At 27.5% G+C, this 12726-nt stretch overlaps 1 protein-coding gene across 2 annotated transcripts in view; it reads right to left on the bottom strand.

Moving 5' to 3' along the window:
- Positions 1–12726, bottom strand: part of LOC107452009 (uncharacterized) — a 251421-nt gene that overhangs the window by 108441 nt on the left and 130254 nt on the right. The window lies entirely within an intron of this gene.

The following is a 12726-nucleotide window of genomic DNA, read 5'->3' as shown; positions in this document are numbered from 1 at the left end:
GAATTGTTAAATAAATAATTTGCTGAAAATAAAAATGGGAGTTAATTTGTTTGTATTAAAATAAAAATTATCATTATTTAAACGAATCATCATTATTTATACAAATTATTGTTGGTGTATAATGTTTTTTTTAAAATGGTTTATTTCACATGAGAGAGAGAGAGAGAGAGAGAGTAAATGTATAACGTATAACAGATTTGGTGTTAGAGTTCTGCTCTACGTAATCATATAATATACATAATATATTATTAGTTATCATATAAGATAAAAATAAAATGGTAAATTTAAAAAATCAGAAAAAGGAAAAAGAAAAACACCTTTAAGAGCTGATATGATGCATTCTCAATCATGTTATTTTCCTGTTTTCAGAATCAATAGTTTTTCGGTCATTTTTATTTATTTATTTTTAGTATATTAAACAACAATAAATATCACTTTTGTGCCAAAAGAGCAAAAGAAAATTAATTTCAATAAAATAAAGGCATTGATGATCTTAAAGAACCGATATTAAAATGTACCTCCTAAAAGTCGAAAGAATAATCGAAAATACGAAAAAAAAAAATTTATTTCAACGACGTACTTCATTTACTATTTTTTTATTGACTAGGATTTTCTTAAAAAATTAAAGGTTGAATTTCATTTTTGTATAAAAACAAAGTTGTTTAAAAACAAAAAGAATTCAAAATATTATTTTACAATTAAAGAAAATTAAATTCGTAATATAAACTAATCCATACACCAACAACAAACGGTAAAATCATGAACTAATGTACTATTTAAATGTATTTGATATACGAACATAATAAAAACATTTATTATACGAACAACTATCTAAAACAATTCAAATAGTACATAAATGCATAATTATTAAAGCATTAAATAATTTAATGAAATGAAAACATTTGCTTACCTCCTTCGATATCTATTTTACGTTTCCTTGTTATTTAATTTATCAAACTGATGTAAAAAAAATAACGACAAAAAAAAAAAAAAAAAAAAAAACCAAATAATTTAAAGCAATTAAACAAAATAAAAAAATATGCTTTCTTTTGAAATTGATAACTTAAATTATGTAATTAAAAGAGCTAAAAAGAAAATTTAACAGAGAGCGTTTATTTATGTTAGTCTAAGAAATGTCTCATCACAAAAAGACTAGAGCAGAGAAAATGTGAACAAGTCCTCCCCAGTTTAGATCCCTTAAAAGCTTAAAACACCTGTTTTCTCAGAAAATCTAGATCATTGCTTGTTTGAGACGATTTACGAAGAGGTATGTTTCTGTGGTTATCAGACATTTTAAAAAGAGGACAAAGGAGTAAAAGGCCATAAAAATGAAAATTTAAGAAGCAAAAATACTTTTACCCATAGTGTGTAACATGAGATGGCTGTTTTTGAGGAGTCAAATAACTGTCTTTGTGGGTGGCTTGGCCACCAGAATTATATGCCAAAGTGGGTGGAAAGGAAATTTTTGAAGGTCAGGGGAGGCTTTGAAACCAATTTTTATCAGTGAAGGTTGCATTTTATTACTCTTTCCACCAGGGAAGGGTAAAAGAGATGACGTTGGGATGAGATTTTCTTTTAATTATATAGAAAGTTATATGTAAAAGAAAAGTCTTTGTCTTACGAAAATTTTTTAGACAGTTTTTTTTTTTTTTTTTTCTAAAATTACCAATTCAACTTAATTTTATTTTCACGAATGCTTAAATTTCAATAAGGGCAAAGCAAATTATTCGCCTTTCAATTAAATTTCAGAGGAAAATAAAAGTTTTAATTTCAAAAATAGCTTTAAAGTAGAAAAAGAAACAGTACTTTTTTTCAAAAGTTACCAATTTAACTTGACTTCATTCTCACGAATTTCAGAAGTGGCTGAGAACACTATTCGCCCCTTAATTAAATTTCAGAAGAAAAAAACTTTTAAAAAAAACTTTAACGTTGAAATTTTTTTCTTCTTCTAAAATTACCAATTTAGCTTTATTTTCACGAATGGCTAAACTTCAGAAGGGGCGAAGCACATTTTTCACCCTTCAATTAAATTTCAGAGGTTAATAAAGTTCTTAATTTCGAAAATAGCTTTAAAGTAGAAAAAAAATGTGTGTTTCTTCTAAAGTTACCAATTTAACTTGGCTTCATTCTCATGAATGTCTAAATATCAGAAGGGGCTAAGCACATTATTCGCCCCCTCAATTGAATTTCAGAAGAAAATAATGTTTTTTTAAAAAGAAAAAAGAAACTTTAAAGATGAAAAAGAGTTCTTTTTTTCTGAAACTACTAATTTAACTTAACTTTATTTTCACGAATGGCTAAACTTCAGAAGGGGTAAAGCACATTATTTGCCCCCTCAACTTAAATTCACAGTAAAATAAAGTTTTTGATATTGAAAATATTTTTAAAGTAGGAAAAGAAATGGATATTTTTTTCTAAAGTTACCAATTGAACTTGACTTCATTCTCACGAATATCTAAATTTTATAACGGGCTAAGTACACTATTCGCCTCTTCAATTAAATTTAAGACAAAAATAATGTTTTTTTTTTAAAAAAAAAACTTTAAAGTTGAAAAAAAGTTCTTTTTTTTTTACAAATTACCAACTTAATTTTATTTTCACGAATGGCTAAATTTTAGAAGGGGCGAAGCACACTATTCGCCCCCTCAATTGAATTTCAGAAGAAAGTAGTGTTTTTTTTTCTTACATTTTTTTTAATAAAAACTTCAAAGTTGAGAAAAAGTTCTTTTTTTTCTTCTAAAATTACCAATTTAACTTAACTATGTTTTCAAGAATGGCTAAATTTCAGAAGGGGCAAAGCACGTTATTCGCCCCCTCAATTTAAATTCACAGAAAAATAAAGTTTTTGATTTCGAAAATAACCTTAAAGTTGAAAAAGAAATGGTTATTTTTTCTAAAGTTATCAATTTAACTTGACATTATTATCACGAATTTCAAAATTTCAAGAGGAGCGAAGTACATTATTCACCCTTCATTTAAATTTCAGAATAAAATAAAGTTTTTTTCTTAGAAAATCGCTTCAAAGTTGAAAAAATTTGTTTTTCTTCTTTTAAGTTTACTAATTTAAATTGACTTTATTTTTGTGAATGTCTAAATTTCAGAAGGGGCGAAACGCAATATGGGCCCTTTTATTAAATTTCAGAAGACAATACGGTTTTCTTTTTAAAAAATAGCTTCAAAATTGAAAAGAAAAAAGATTGTTTTTTCCTAAAATTACCAATTTTACCTGGCTTTATTTCTTGCCTTTATATTTATTATAACCTCTTACTTTAATTTCAGAGGAAAATTAGGTTTTTTACTTGGAAAATAGCTACAAAGTTCAATTAAAAAGTTACTTTTTTCTAAAATTTTACTTTTTGACTATTTTTTAATCGGAGTTTTACTTGATTTTATTTTCTCGAATGTTTAAATTTCAGGAGGGGCGATATATATTGTTTGCCCCCTCACTAAAATTTCAGAGGGGGCGACTGCCCCCTCTGCCCCCCCGGCTGGCACGCCACTGAGTATAATGTTCTGTATTGCTAGAAAAAGCACAATTCACTCTGATTAATTTTTGCTTTTAAACAAATTGCTCCTACGCTAGAAAAATACGTTGAATGGACGGAATATATATATATATATATATATATCATTTCACCAAACATCAGACGAAACTGCTTTCCAAGCCTGGATTTAGGACTTTTCTTTTTCTTGACACAGAGACAGAACACGTTACAAAAAATAATCGGTAAAACTTTTTTCCCGCCTAAGAAAACTGAGGTAACTGGTTACGTAGGTTGTTGTAGTTCATTTGCGTCTCACTAGAGCTGCACAATGGGCTATTGGCGACGGTCTGGGAAACATCTCTGAGGATGATCCGAAGACATGCCATCAAAAATTTGATCCTCTGCAGAGGGGATAGCACCCCCGCTTCGGTAGCCCGACGACCTGCACGTGAAGTCGAGCACTTTACGGTAGAACAGTTTAACGAGGACCAATACCGCACACCCTCGGTCCCAAAGCAGACTGATCCAAGTGGTCACCCACCCGCACCCTGACCGCAGTCAGTGATGCTTGACTTCGGTGATCTGCTGGGAACCGTGTCTTAACGATCAGTCCACTGTTGGTTACGTAGGAAATGAAACTGTTTGGAGTTTCTGCGCATCACGAGTTGTTTATTCCTTAAGGAAGTTTTAGAATGAAAATAGTATTTCTCTTATATGTAAGAAGAAAACACGTGTTTTTGATGGCATATAAATTTTTTTTTCTCTATAAATCTTGAGAGCTAATTTTAAACAACGCTAAACTGCTTAATTCAAGAAAAAAATTCTTTTTTTCTTCTCTTTTTCAAAAAAAAAAAAAAAAAAAAAAAAAAAAGAAACTCTTTTGATGCAAAGCAGCGGGAGGATGAAAGATTAATCAATCTGGAAAATTTAATATTATTTGGCTGACACTTAGAGAATTTTTTGCAATTTTTTTTTTAAAAAAAAAGACGTTTCCATGAATGAGAGCGTCATATAACTGAAAAATAAACATATGCGTCTTGAAGTTTTTATAGAACGTCATTAAAATGACTTTACTTTAGATAAAAACTTGCAAAATCTAAAAAACAAGTGACACTTAATTTGCGATGTAAACAGAGTGTAACAACAATTAATTGAAAACTTTAACATTATAAATAACTAATTGATAATTTTGTAAGACTGAAAATAACAATGAAATGAAAAATTTTAAAAGTTCACTTTTCAAGTAAAGCCTAATTTATAAACAAACCACCTAACTTATAAACTAAGCACATCTAAACTGAAAAACCGAGTGCATCACTTTTGAAAAATGTCTTAGGAGGATGATGAGAATCTTAGGTTTACCACTCGTTAATAATTTGAAACCATTTCAAATGAAAGAATGGATGCCATACTTTCTGAAAATACCTATGTCTTGAAATATTTAAATAATATCTTTAAAGTAATTAAAGCTCAACATTTACATTTTGATTTCCTGGTCAATAATAACTAAGCATTATTAATGATGTCAGCTAGTTTGATATTATCCGGCGAGCAATTTAAAAAGTTTATAGTTTTTCTCACCACAGAATTCATTTAAAAACGATTTTATAAGGCGAAATGAACATGTTAGTTTTTGAAAATATTATTGCATGTATAGAAATATTTCTGGAACATTATAAAATAATTCCAATTTAGATTAAAAACCGCCGAAGCAAATGTACAGTTTTCGCCAACGTAGTTTTTAAAAAAAATAAACGTTTTGAATATGCTATATGATGTAATTATTTATTGATAATCTATACATAATAATAAAAGCGGCTGTGTGTGTGTGTGTGTCTGTAATCACAATATATCGCCCCAGAAGCCTCGCCCAGGCTCGAAACTCGACACATAATTGTGTTTTGACATAATGAAGAAGTATTTTTTTTCTTTTTCAAAAATTTGGATTAGTTTTTTAGTTATCAGTCATTTTGTAAGAAAATCTATGCTTTTTCGTCTTCAAAGAGCCATATTCAAAAAACTATTAAAAAATGCATATCTCTTATAAATGTATGCTAATGCGAACCTTACAAATGAAACATTAATTTTCGACAACTTAAACCAATAATTTACGAAGGAATTAATAATTTAATTGTAAGGTTCGCATTAGTTTACATTTATCAAAGTGGATAAAACTTTAACTTTTGTACTAAAAATGTGGCAACATATTAGATACGTAAATAGAACGCTACGCTTTGATATATTTATCGCTGTTCATAATTGTTATAATAAGTTTTTCTTCTTCTTCCACTCTCTTTTTTTTTTCTTAAGCGAAGACGATAAGGGAAAATTATACTTGAGGATGCCCCTTGGCGAAATTGGTGACTTATGTTTGGCGCTATTCCTGTTTGCGCGGAACACCGTGGTAACAGAAATAACGGCCGAAACATAATGATATTTCAAAAAACATTGGAAAATTTCAACAAAACATCGGATAAAGCTTGCAATGAACCCAATATAAGCAAAATTAATAAATCCAATAGAAAGGATTTTGAATCGAAGCAAAAATTAATGGAGTAGGTGCAGAAAGAAAAGGAAAAAAACAACAACTCACTTCTTCATTAAGCTTGAATATTCTCAGATTTAGGTGCACAGAATTATCTAATAACAGTTAGATACTGTCTAAATTTATCGTGAATAGAATCTGTGTACCTCCATCGTCACATAAATTCGGCGAAATATGAATCGAAAATGGCGTTTGTGGTACCGAACTGGTGATGACATTTTTTTATAAAGTCCCTTTTTATGACTGCCCACATACCTTCGATCTTATTGACCAGAAGTAAAAGTAACCTTACCAGCCGGTATCTAACGAAGAACTAATGGACCTCTGAAATTACGTATACCGTTGAACATTAATAACGCTAAAATCTAAACCGTTGAGAATCACGATTGGGTTTCAACATCGCCCAGCTTGGCGATCACAACTTGGCGAGAATCAAGGGGCACCCTCAAATATAGTCTACCCGACGTTAATTTTTGTAGCGATATAGAAATAGAAATTGATACCATAAAAAAATTATAGAGAAATAGATACCATAAAAAATTAATTCGTTTTCGTGTTCTTTTCATGTATTTAAAGCAACTTTTGTATGCTTTTACAATTTCTGAGGCCTTTTTTTAAGAAAAAAAAACAAGTCTCCACCTGATAGTTATATTATAGGTTAGATTACCATAGCAAAGTTACATCTTCAAACATCCTCAAGAGCTATAACACATCTGCAGCAGAACTGGATATGAAGACAAAATTGCAGGACAGAAACACTTTAATTGTCCACTAATCTTCAGATTTCCTGCTATGTTTTAAAAAACTTTATTTGTGGAAACCTTTAGCGTGGCGGACAGCTGGCCGCCTTAGGCGGCTAGTAGTAAATAAATTCAATTACAAAGCAAGGTATATTTTTATGCCACGTTCAACTTCACAAGTATGTGAAGTACAAAACTTTAACGATACTGGTTAATTATTATTATTTTTTTTAAAATGCGGAATTTTAATAACTAAATTAAGTCGTCAAATACACAGAATTAACGCCAATTCTAATATTAATGTAACACAGGGAAATTGGTATGGGAGAGAAAAAAATATGTCGGAGTAAAAAAAAGGTCGAAATTGCGATATTTCCGTTTTCTAATCTATTTTGCAATCCACATGGTTCAAAATTTCCTAATAGGAAAAGAAAAATGTACATATAAATCGTCAAATCAAAATATTATAGAATCTTTCGTTTCAGATATTTTCATACTAAATGTTTCTTGGAGCCCAATTTCTATTCGTTTGAATTCGAATTGACTTTTTTTTTGAGTTATTGCAATTCTTAAAATATTAGTTATTACAATATCTTAAGTCTTATATTGAAAGTTTTTTAGTAAATTTATCGGCAGTATTATGTAAATTTTTTATTAAAATTATGTAACTTTTTTTCAAAATTTCGTGTTTTATAACAACAGCAGTGAAAAAAAAAAGAATACACAATCTTTATTTTGAAAATTTTTTTTATTTAATAATTATTAATTTATTTATAAATAACTAAAACCTTTATTGCGAAGCAAAAAGTTTATTTAATAAGTAATAATTTATCTATATTTTACAAATGTTTCACACATAAAAAGATAGATTTCAAATGGGTGCAAGAGTCAAATAAAAAAATAAATTTTTTTTGGAAAGAAAACAGTACTTACAAGCCCTTTACACTCAAGACTCTTTTTAAAACCTTCAACGCTTTAATTAAATTGATAACCACAAAGTTTGAAATACTATTACTGACTTTTAGTTTCGAAGAGAAGTCTTAATTTCGTTTTGCAATTTAACATCTGTTTCCAATTTATTTTAATCATTAATTGTAATTTGAATACACAAAACTTTTGATTCTGAAATGATTCTTTTACCATTAGTCAGTTCAACTCGTATGAATAGTTTTAAAGAACGCTCTGTAATTTTGTGTTATAAGAATTCTGAAAACATAATTTTTTTAGGTTCAGAAATAGTTTAATTTTCTTCTTAATGTGTGCAGTTTTAAAATAATTTATTTAACGCTTTGTAGTACATTTGTTTTTGAATTCGATTGTGTAAGTTTTTTTTCTCGGGGTTATAATAGAAACATTATTGTTAGTGAATTCATTCAAAAACAGAGACATTATTGTAAGTGCATTCACTCGATTTGAATTATTTTGGCTCACGAGTGCTCTAGAAAAGCCAATTTGGTGAAGGATATATATATATATATATATATATATATATATATATATATATATATATATATATATATATATATATATATATATATATATATATATATATATATATATATATATATATATATATATATATATATATATAAATATATATATATATATATATATATATAAATATATATATGATTTTAAATTTTGGAAATATCAGATTATCTGACACATTTAGTTAAATATACATGTATATTTAATTACGTACTTTAGTTAAACACTCAAAGAAAATTAGAAATTTGAATGCTAAAACAAAATTTGAAAACTAAAGATAAATCTAAATTTGAATGCTGAAAAAATAGGAATTCTCTTTCCGTATAAATAGAATTTCAATTCCGCAAAATACAGAATGAGAATTGAATAGATTGCGGAAAAAACTTGAAATTTTAACAAAAAACTCTTTACTCAGAATAAGTCAAACATTGCGAAATCACGTTTGAAAAAGTTTTTCGTTCCATGCAGCTCATTAAAATAATTTAAACGGAAACCAACAAATGGATTGAATAATCTTCATTACATTTAAAATTGTAGGTCAGTTTTTTTAATAATATTTCGCTGCGTAAGTTTTCATATTATATCTTACAATAAAATTATTTTTATAATTTAATTGTCTTATTACCATATATTTTTGGTGATACGATTATATTATCACCCAATTATATTTATAAATTTAAGATTTTAGTATTATTATCGCTATAATAGATATTTTTAAACCGTGAAAGTGAATGTTATTGTAAAAATGATTAATAAATGCCACTTTTTAAAATATTTAAAATATTTTATGCACGTACTGCTGAAGTTTTTATTTTATTGTTAGAGTATTAAAATTCTCAATTAAGAATGATAATTAATTGTTTTTCGTTCTAAAAAGCACTCTTCAACTTTCTAGCAAGCAAAATTTGTAATTGCAATCTAGCTTAACCAAAATGGCAAATTTTGTGAGAACATGTTATCTGACAATAAATTTAAATTATGTCAACGATTTTATTACTTGAATCTACAGAATACGCACCTCAATCCTCATTTTTATGAGCTTTTTTGAAATATTTATCACTTTAAAGTATTAAAAAAGAAAGCACTTTCAAAAGGAATTCTAATATTTCTCTTGCAGTGCAATAAAATATGTTTTAATGATTAGCATTTTTTTATAGTTACTATCTCATTATTTTTACTCCTAAGGAAGTTTTCTAGAATCAAGTTACATGAATTTTTATATGCATCTATAAAATACTATTGAGGTTTGTAATTTAGCTCGAATTAGTTTTTGAATAATGCAAAAAAATGACAGTTCAGATGATAAATAATGGATTATAAATCATTTATTCCACCTCATTATAAGCATGAGGTGTTTATATTTTTTATAAATACTCTTAAATTTATGCAAATAAAAAACTACTATTTCGAAAGTACAGTAAAAAGTAAAAAGTACATTTATATGGAAAAGTAAAAAGTACATTTAAGTAAAAAGTACATTTATATGGAAAAGATTAATAGATTTGTTTTAAGAAACCAAATCTGAATAATATAAATAAAATGAGTTAAGTTTTAAACAGTTCAAAAATCATAATTTTTTTTTCTTATCTTTTTATAGCTGAACAAATCAGTAAGTTTTTGTAACAACTGCTGGTCGTTAGGGGTACTTATTCCCTTGGGCTGATTACATCCTACAATTTAAACAAATACCCCCTTTTAGAAAATAACTAAAATGCATCTGAATTTTTTCTGTCAACAACAACAATTTTTTAACTGAAAGCATTGCAAATCTTTTGATTATTTATATTTTACAATCCAAGATATATATTTTTCAAGAGACAAATTTATATTCTGAAAAATAATCACGAAAATGTCACTAGAAAAAAACACCCAATAAAGAGTCACAAAAAGTGGTACTCGCTTTAAAAATGATATGAATTTGATTAATGATTCGATGATATGAATTTAATTCGTCATAATTTATTTGAATACAATAATGTATTTTTTTTAAAAAACATATTTAAATTCAAGGGTAAATTTAAAGTTTACGCAAGGAATTTTTTAAATTTAATTATTTTCTTAAAAATATATATCTTCTATTTTGAAGTTATTACATTTGACGTATCGATTAAAAGTAGTCTATCAGTAGGAATAATCTTGTGATTAACTAAAAATATTATGAACAATGCGATGCTTTATTTTCAGACAATTGTTTTCAACTATCATTCATTGAAAGAACATAAAATTCATAAGATAGTCGATAAAGATATTAATAGTTTATCAAAAGGATTAATCTTGTGATTAAGACAATTGATTCATTTTTAGACAATTGTTTAAAACAATCATTCGTTGAAGGAACTCTCGGCTTGCAACTGAGAATTTTTTTAATAACTTATTAAGAATCTTAATCAATTCGCTTAAAATTGTCTTTCCAGCGGCAAACACTGAATTTTTTTCTGATTTTTTTCGCATAATCTATTTATTTTGTAACAAGGTTGTTTGCATTGGCATATGTGCAATCTTACGTACTGAAACGTACGAAATAATATAGGTCTCCCATCACGAGCTAATTGTGTATAATGTGAGAGTTAAACACACCGGTTGAGTTTACCAGCAATTTAGGGAAAGAAAGTAAAGAAAGATTAAACGATTGAGATACGTAGAATCGTGAGAAAATGGTAGACTCTCTATTTGAAGTATTGGATAAAATAAATGAATAAAAATCCAACTAATTTAAAAAGCTTTCTATCGCAGTGAATCAAATAATCAAAATGGTTTGACAGTTTGAAATTTCCACCAAAAGAAATGCGTCCATATTTCGAGCGCTTCAATTTCTCTCACCTATGAAATACGCAAAATCGCAAAGTCTTCCTACCAACAAATGTATGAACGTTGTTTGGCATATTTGTGGTTATAAAAGTGAAGGGAAATTTTTATTCATTTTTTAAGTGCAAAAATAACCTTAACTTGAATCACTATAAAATCCAACCTATCTCACTTATTTTGAAAATATCAACATTTGAGATGACACACATTAAATAAGTTTAAAACAAGGGGGGAGGGAATTGTACTGCTTAAATGAGAGAGTGCGTAATATTGAACATAATTTCAAAGCAATTATGACAGTTGTGATGTAAAAAAAATTATTACAGCTTTTAATTGATTGGTTGGATTATGTTTTTATTCTTACGTCTAATTTTACAAATAGACTTAAAAATAAGCTTTACATTTGAAATAGTGATTTTAGTAAAGCGAAATGAAGTACCATAATATTAGATAACTAATTTAACACATAAATTAATGACAATCGACGCATGGCGAAGTCTCACTCCATCAACAGCATTTCATATTGCGCAGAATGTATGTCAAAAGAATTTTGTTAGTACTGAAACAAAAAAAGTATTAGATCCTTCATTTGCTTGAAATTGTTAACACCCCTTCCTTCTCCCTCCCGTTAAAATGACGGGGTGAAGTTTCTCCCCCACTTCTCGTGCCCATGATATTTCCGGTCTGGTGTATTCAAAAGTAACGTGCCAAAATGATTAAAGCACTCTATTTTTAATGCAAGGAATCATGTTTACTTCTCAATCTATGCAACAGATGGCAATGCCAGACTATTTGTCATGTGTTTAGAGATAGTTTATTTTAAACTAGAAATCAAAACTCATCGAACATGTAAGCTAAAAATTAAGCAAAAAATTAAAAATGAGTACGTATACTGTAAATGCACTTAGTTTTATATAATTTTTGTGAATAAGAAAATGAACACTTTTATGATTGTTTTCTTCAAAAGTATCCCCCATTAAGTGATTAAAACACTGCGTAATTATTTGATTAAAGATTTGGTTAGGTTAGACTAATTAGACTCGATGACGTTTTTACATTAAACTTGATATACACATAGAAAAATCTTTCAAAGTTAAACTATAATATCGTAATAACATCTAATAATTTCTTTGAAACAATATATATATATATATATATATATATATATATATATATATATATATATATATATATATATATATATATATATATATATATATATATATATATATATATATATATATATATATATATATATATATATATATATATATGTAATACAAAAATTAAATACTTTTGTGTTAATAAAAACATTAAAACTTCATTCCTTTTCATAAAATATCTTTAGTAAAGGATAAGGGTAGAAATTCTATTTTGGGACTTCAAGGCTAAAAACATGCCAATGAATAATAATTAGATTTATACTTCAAAAGAGAAGTTATTTTAAGATCTTTCACTTCCATATAAGGAAAGATTAAACGATTTGCTTTGAGTAATAAATAAATTGATGAGGCGTAGGAATACAGAAAAAGGCAATAATGACTGACCACTTTACAACTTGTAATCATCCTATAAAACGCAGAGCACTAGTTTTTGCGTGGCTTTTTGTTGTTTATCATGCTTAAATAAAATCCGTCAGCTTAGACGGGATATGTGTTCCCCC

Source organism: Parasteatoda tepidariorum, chromosome 1, assembly GCF_982258835.1.
Source record: "Parasteatoda tepidariorum strain Cologne lab strain chromosome 1, Ptep-v5.0, whole genome shotgun sequence".
Taxonomy (NCBI): domain Eukaryota; kingdom Metazoa; phylum Arthropoda; class Arachnida; order Araneae; family Theridiidae; genus Parasteatoda; species Parasteatoda tepidariorum.
Note: the sequence above shows the minus strand (reverse complement) of the source record. Positions and strands in the feature narration are given on the sequence as shown.